We start from the raw sequence: 7,412 nt of genomic DNA, 5'->3' as shown, positions 1-7,412 counted from the left end.
ACAGTTATCGCACGCGCCCCAGAGCTTATATGGCTAACCCTTCTCCAAAGGGGAATTTCAAGGTGACTGACATCAGCAGGCTAGCTAAACTAGGGCAATGGGGAGTGCAGTGTGTGTGAATGGGCCATAAACCATTCCTCTGGAAACACACACAACACTCAGTCACACACACCTTTTCATTTGACAGGACTGTGTACACGACTGCTAGATGAATAATGACTTATACTGTCATGTTACATAGTCATCACAAGCACCACAAACACTATAGTGCTGATGGCTACCATAAGCAAATGTCTACAGTGATAGACATAGGCACATCATGTGATATTGGCCAGTTGGATGTGTGGTGGGTGGGACAGGCCTCATGATGGGAAGTTCTTTGTCATTGTCTGTCTCTCTCTTCCCTACATGTCTGTTTGTGTATGTTTGACCTATTATAGTGTGTTGTGCTTGGATAAATGTGTGTATTCCTATCCAATGTGTGTGCAAAGCATGACTGGTGTGCAATGTGGTGTGTGTGCACAGAAATTTGTGACTGGCAGATACGCATAGTCCACTGTTGCTGCCAGACATGAGCTTCATTTCTGTAAGTGTGGCAGCATGCCCAGTATGACCCTTCTGTATTTTGTTGTCAGACATTGGCTTCATTTCTCTAATTGTGGGAGCATGCCCAGTTTGACCTTCTGTATTGAATGTGTGAATCCATTCCATGTAGGTTGTATTCCAGTGCAGGGACTTGTGTTCTACACCTACAACTAGCAACCTGTTTCTGCAGGATATCTGTAGATAGGTTGACAATATGGGGTCACCATGAGCAAAGGATAGTGGGATACTGTAACTAATCGTGTCTGTGCTGCTTGTGCTACATGGTTTTGGTGTTAGCAGACATATTCAGACATATGTACTGTTTCCTCAACTACTGACAGACATACTTATTTGTTCACAGTAATTTCCTGGGAAATGCAAGATGAATGAAGCTGTGTCCAGTATTGTGGTCTGCAGCCTACATATTCTTGCACACTCATGCCATTCTGGAGGGGGAGCTGCAGACACTTGCTGATGGATCTGTGTAAATGGTTCAGCACCTTGGTATTGTGGTGGCTGAGAATCCCCTGCTTGTACATCTATCAACGTGACAGAATGGCCATATCCTGCTGTGGCCATACCTCACAGCTGTACAGATTCACACAGGATACTCAGAGGTAGGGCTCACATACCTGGTCAGTTCCCCTTCACACTGTAGCTTACGAGCAGGTTTGTAGCCATCCATTCCTGGGTTTGCAGGCAGGGATAGTATGGGCACACATCAGAGTTTCAGGCTTCACACACTCCATGGCATCCATGCTTCTACCCTCCCCTGTTATTCAATCCTCTTCCTAACATTATGCAAGTGATATCTGAGAAGTATCCCTATAGCTATCCCTTCATCCCAGCGGTATTTAGGGGTTGGTCCACAGTTCATGTAGTACGACATGGCGGGCATACTACTGGAATTTGTTGACATGGCCTTTTATTTGTGTTCTGTGGACTGTATTATGTCATTATTTGGGACTCCATGAGATAACATAGACTAGCAGTACAGGTGAGGCACAGGCTTTTGACAGAGGACTTCAGGGAATTTGGTAGTGATGCCGGCCAGCTGTAGCAGGCCAGTGCATTCTGTCACTCCTACAGTCCCAGGCTGCAAGTCACTGGATTCCCCTGAGGTGACAGGGTTGGTGTGCAAGGTGTTAATGGCAATAGTTTCTGTCCTTATTAATCCATTGGTGTGGATGCTGGCAGTGTGCTGCTTACAGCTAGGGACACACTTGCATGGGACACCTCTTCAGCATGCTGCATTCTGTGTGTATTCTCATACAGAAGTGGGGGTCATATTATACTCATTCCCAACAGCAGGGATATGACCTGTGATGAAGCTGTGGCTGATGGTGGGGTGAGCTGATGCATGTTTGGTATGGAAGCTTCTTGTAGCTGACTCACAGATATACCTGGGGTATTCCCCTTATGCTGGCTTGTGTGGGGATATCAGCATTTTCCCAATACTTCATAACTGTGCCTTTGGTGGTCTGCCAGTGTTTGGCCAGACTACATCAGTATTCCATACTACACAGACAACTAATGTGCTGCTAACCTGTATGTACAATTCCATAGGTGTGTCCATTTGACAGTTACATTTTAAATACTCTGTCTAGGGTTCTTCCACCTGTGTACTGTGTGTATGTCTGGGCCCACATTCATGCCATGTTCATCTTTCAGATGGTGACAGATATTACATCTGAACAATTTGTATGGATTACTACTGGATTGGGTCTTGCTGGGATGCATTGTGTTTGGCACTGCAGTTGTTGGAACTTGGCCCTGTCATCAACAGTACTGGCCATAGGCCACTGGGACACAACCCTCCATGCTAACCACTTTCACACAATATACAACACACAACAACCTAACACACAGAGGCCTGCGTATTGTCCATGTGCAACAATCTATCCTTCTAATTTGGCCAGCTCAGGTAATCTGTGCTCCACTGTTATTATACCCAAATGTATATGTTACTACTTTTCTACATAGGATTGGGGGGCACACCTGACAACTGTAAACATTTGCTATGACTGTACTGGTATTTCAGGTACTCTGTTGGTTTCCATTTCATTCTGTATTCTGACCAATCATGCAGATTAGAGGCATATCAGTGTAGTACAGATCATAGGTTTTATTGACCTAATTTTCAGTTTCATACTTCTTACCCTTCAGAACTAACATCCAACTGCCTGAACTGTTGTAGTCTGTCTGTGTAAGCCTGGAGGGCGCTGTTGTCTGTTGCCATCAATTGGAGGCCTTAGCACAGCCTTTCTTTGTGGTCATCTACACCTGTCCTGCTGGCTGAGACTGTTGTTGGGTATGTAAGCCTCACTGACATGCATGTGTGTGCCCTATGGACATACATTTGGCCCACCACATGTCCTGAAGTGGGATTTATAACCTTGTCTAGTACTACCTTCTGTGTTGACACAAGTATTTGTTATGGATTTTATGCTGCACATATGGGTGTCTACTGTGCTGTTCCTGCTGCAGCTGTTTCCACAGGATCATATTGTGTAGCATGGCACATACAATTAAAATTTGGGTACATGTAGCTGGAGAGTACTGCAAGGCTCCACCGGATATGTCCAAGCACCGGAACCATGACTTGAATCACCCAAATACATGCTCTATTATGATTCTGGTTTGTGCGTGTGCCTCATTATGGAGTTCTTGTTCAGGTGTGTGTGTGAATTTCTGATGGGTGTCATCAGACACGGCTCCAGTGTGTAAACAGCATCCCCCACTAGGTGGCCATATGGGATGTCCCCAATGGAAAATCTCTGGTACAGCTGCGCCATATGCCAGATGTGGGAGTCGTGATAGCTTCCAGGGCTGCCAGCACACACATTCGTTATAATGCCATGGGCATCACACATGACCTGGCAGTTGATGGAGGGGAAGCCCTTGCTGTTTATGTAGACCCTACCCTGCTCATTGGGTGGTGCTTGATGTACATGTGTGTGCAGTCTATAGCACCCACTACCTCAGGGTATTCTGCTATTTGGTGGAAGTGACGCATATTACTGGTCAATGCCTCACAGGTGTTGTGGAAATATATGTGCTCACTGGCATGTGCTGACATGGCATCCAGGAACTGGTGGAGTACCCTGGATGCTGATGCCTGTGAGATCCCCATGATATCCCCAGTTGGCTTTTGGAAGGTACCTATGGCTAGTATTCTTAAGCCTACACATACCTTGGTATCCACTGGGATGGATTCCCTTCTGTTGGTTCAGTGTGTGAGGCGTGGCCGGCATAGCTCAACAATTTGCTGTAGGAGGTCCCTGTCCTCCCTACAGCGCTCCACCATCTCCAGTTCATGTAGCCCCTGGTAGGTTACCCTGGGTCTGTACACTGTTCTCCTTCTCCTCACTGTGGGTTGGTCATCAGCATTCTCATCCTCACCATCCTCAGCCTCTTCCACATATTGATTTATGAGAGCGACAGCATCCCCTATCATTTTTTCATTTTGTTAGGTAAAATTTCCCCATTTGTATACACCGGTGGTGTAGAAGTTGTGGAAAAAAACAGAGTGAAAGGTGTTTGCATAGTTCATAGTAGTGAGCTAGGTTGGACTGGGCTGCTGCCTGTGTAATTGGCTGATTCTGATACACTTTCCCTGCCAGCTATTCTAGTTCTCCTTGATTACCTTCCTACTGCTGTTTTCCCTTCCCATTGCCTTCCTCTTTAAGCCCCGAGGTGCACCATGCATACCCAGTACTCAGATGTGAACGGAGCTGTTATTTCCTGTTTTTTTTTTTGTTTGCTTGATTAAAAACCTGGTGCGCAGCACGCACACCCATTTAGGCAATGTAAATACTGATAGGCAGCTTCAGACACACACCCTTACTTAGCTGTGCTTAGCTAAGGGCAAACATGGGCCACAGAGCTCCAATAAGCTTACAGCAGTCATGACACTCCCCATCATGAGGTCATCCAGCTCTTAGGCTTAGACCATGGTGTTATTGCACCTACACAGTTGGGTGCAAGCTAGCACTGAGGGGAAATCTGTGATTCAGTAGCATTCCCCTCATTTGCATGGAACTGACTGCTAATGTATGGTTACAAAACCGATACTCAGCCTTCCCCTTAGCAAGCACTATTCCATGGCCTTGTTGTGTTATGCATGCCATTGACTATTATGGCAAAATGATGATTTTGGGTTAAAAGTTTATTTCCAGTTTTTCTTCTTATTTTTGGGCCAATCCCATTTGCGCACAGCTGCCCTACACTTAAACGGCCAAAATCGGCCAAAAAAAGTTATTTTTTATAAATTTGAAACTAGTTTTCATGCCTATAGCCATATATTTGGCCATTGGCATGCCTAACCCTTATGTTACATGCTTTTTTACAAGCTGTCATGCCTCCATTTTGTAGTTTGCTTAAATGTATTCAGCTTCTGGCTGAATACATTTATACAGTCAACACTATTCCTGCAAGGATGCCTGTCTGCTCCCTGGATCGCTAATTCACCTCATTTGCATGGTTTTCACCAGCAAATGAGGTAATGAGCATACAGGGGCTGTGTCCATGCAGGAATAGTGCAGGAGCACTCGTGCACATCCCGGGAACTCATTCCTGGGTTGCATGTCAGTCATATCACCTGCAGCAGCTCTTGCACTATTCCTGCACACCGTGCAGAGCATGTTGAATCCTGGGGACTGTATATACACGCAGATACAGCTGTAGTCTGTATAGTTATGTCTGCCATAATTAAACAGCTATTTTTAAGGAATCTTGTTTAGGGCTGTCTTTGTATTAAACACTAGGCATAAATCAGGAGAAATCTGACTATATAAGGAACAATAACAATAATAACAACAAATCAGAAAATACTGCAGTAGTTACAACTAATTCAGATTACTGACTTAAAATAAAGGACAGCAAGAGTATTGTGAATTGTGTGCCATGTGGGGAGGGGTGCAAGTTAAAAGACTTGGTATACTAACCTGAGGCAATGTTAACCTTTTAGTGACTGACATTATGAAAACAATATCTGCAGGTCACAAAATTCCAGAATAATGTTGGGAGAAATGTATTCAAAATGTAGATCCTGGCATAGTTTTACATTTTTAGACATTCTTTTGCAAGACTGCAGTTGTGTGTGATACTTCAGTTTAATTGGATGATTTCTCTTTTCCCCTATATCATGGGAAAATGGAGCTGGTCTATAAAAGTAGGGAGGGGGAGGGGTGAAGTCTGCCGCAATAAGTGTAGGAGAGCTCTCCCTGTGAAAAAGACTGTTTTCTGTAATTTTACCTTCAAATTCCATGGGTGTGCTTTTTGAGGAGTTTGACTTGTTTAGTTTGTTTATGGTAGAATTCTCTTTGAAGAACTGATAACAGGGCTCTACTTGCTAACAGAACTAATGCAGCTTCAGCCCCGAGTTATCCAACACGTTACTCTCAGGAATCATTGAGGGAGAATTTCATAACTAATTATAAAGCCATGCTTTCTGTCAATGAAGATGTCTGATAACTCCTGGCAACTCATTCCATAATGGATACAGAGATGCTGTAAAAATATGTCCTTATCATGTCTGTTTCAACTTCTAGTCACGTATAGCTTGACATCAGATATTACTGTTACATGTAGTGGGTTAATTTTCACACTATTTTTCCTTGGAAGCTTAATTGCTGCTTTGTTTAGCACACCTAGCAGATCTATTGGATAGAGATGTAGTTGCATGGCATGTGATTATTAAATAGGCCATTGTAAGGTATAGTGCCATAAAGTGGTTGAGGTTGAATGAATTAGAAGTATGACTGTTCACTGAATACATTTCTGATGTGAAAGTAAATAAATAAATAAATAAATAAATAAATAAGATAGCTTATGGAGAAAACGTATTTAAAATGTTTTTACATTGGGTAAATATGGTGACAAATGGAGACACTGTGGTCTCTTGTCTCTCTTCCTTCAGGCATGATGTATTTTCTTTTAATTGCTTTAACTAAGATGACTAAAAATTCATATTAATGTTCCTTACTTAACAGATGACAGCCGGAGTTTGTTTATACATGGCATATGCAATCTATCCTAAATATCATGGTACAATGGCTACATATATGACATGATATATGCTGTCAAAGTACTTCCACAGATGGCTGACATAAAATGCTTGCAGTTTTTTTGTCATTTTGTCACTTACAGTGTTTTAAACTTGAGGTTTTAATGGCATCCCAAAAATCTTAATGAAAGTGGAAAAGTTATATGCTATTTAACATGCATATTTTATGTCAGATATGTGTCCAGATGTTTTTGTTCCTCTTTTCAATGTCTGCAGGTTGAGAGGTGTGTTTTGCACTCCAATGATATCGTGCAGTTATGCTTTACAGTGGTCATCTCCAGTGTTAACTACCAACAGCCAGTACATTTACTGGTTTTGTTAAACAAGATGTAACCCACAATATGGCATTCAATAAAACTGTCCCTGAATGTGATGCAGTTAAGTATAGATCGTGTTCATCTATGGTTAATGCAGAGTTTGTACATGGCTGGAGTTGACTGGTCATAAGGATGAAGACTGAGTGACCAAACAAAGCCAGCTTAGGTTAAACCTGTACTGCCAATGCACAGATGGGATATTTTGATATTTTATAAAACTTAAGAGAAAAAAAATAGTGCAGCAATGTTAAAGCACTGGTTTATTAAACAAAATGATACAGTAACAAGTAAACAATCTCACCAGAATAAAAGAGACTTCATCAGACTGATTGACTCTCAAATCCAAATGCTTAATACTTTTAAAACAATGTCATATGATGCAAAGTTATGTGATAGAAAATGATCATTTAAAACTTGTTAATAAAAATCTAACAGTTAAACAG

Source organism: Protopterus annectens, chromosome 7.part0 (genome assembly GCF_019279795.1).
Source record: "Protopterus annectens isolate FY-2018-M chromosome 7.part0, PAN1.0, whole genome shotgun sequence".
Lineage (NCBI taxonomy): Eukaryota > Metazoa > Chordata > Ceratodontiformes > Protopteridae > Protopterus > Protopterus annectens.
This window is presented reverse-complemented; position numbering follows the sequence as displayed.